The sequence below is a fragment of the Meriones unguiculatus genome, chromosome 10, assembly GCF_030254825.1.
Source record: "Meriones unguiculatus strain TT.TT164.6M chromosome 10, Bangor_MerUng_6.1, whole genome shotgun sequence".
Lineage (NCBI taxonomy): Eukaryota > Metazoa > Chordata > Mammalia > Rodentia > Muridae > Meriones > Meriones unguiculatus.
Genome location: NC_083358.1, coordinates 4,592,501 through 4,593,244, shown reverse-complemented (window position 1 = coordinate 4,593,244; position 744 = coordinate 4,592,501).

Below are 744 nucleotides of genomic sequence, written 5' to 3'. Positions count from 1 at the left end.
GCCTTGAACGCACAAAGATCTGCCTGCTTTCTGCTTCCCGGGTACTGAAATTTCCACACCCAGCCTTATGTGATTTCTGAGGGACTCCCAAATTCTTGTTTGTTGGGCAGAGCCAGCACAGTGGGAGCAGGACATGGTCCTCTCCCCACTGCTGTCCTCTTGGTCTGTCTGGGAACCTCTAGGGTGTTCAGCCAGCTCTGCCTGAGCCTAATCTCCCTGCCTGTCCTGAGCCAAGTACTAGAAGCTGGAATGGAGATTAGAAAGTTCAGATTTCAGACAAGGGTTCTAGGTACCTAGTAAGTTTTGGTTTTATTTTTGTTTTGTTTTCTAGAGATGGCTCAGTCCTCTGCTTTATCTACAGTGGCTTGCATTGGAGAGAGGAGATGGATGCCCAGTACCTTTTGAAGGGACAGTGCAGCATGGAGACTTTGAGGGTCCCTCAGAGAAAGGGTGGGAGAGCCCCTCTCCCCAACTCCCTGCCATGCATAATTCACCAGAGGTGAACCCTGCAGCCTGGAGTTAACCTGCTGCATTGCTGCTGCTGCTGCTGCTGCTGCTTCCTTTGCTGACTTCAGAACCAGCATTTCCAACCTTTACCCCGTGGGAAAATTAAAACATTTGCATAAAGGTGGATCTCTGAGTTTAAGGCCAGCCTGGTTTACAGAGGAAGTTTCCAGGATGGCCAGGGCTACACAAAGAAACCCTGACTCAGAAAAGAGAAAGGAAGGAAGGAAGGAAGGAAGG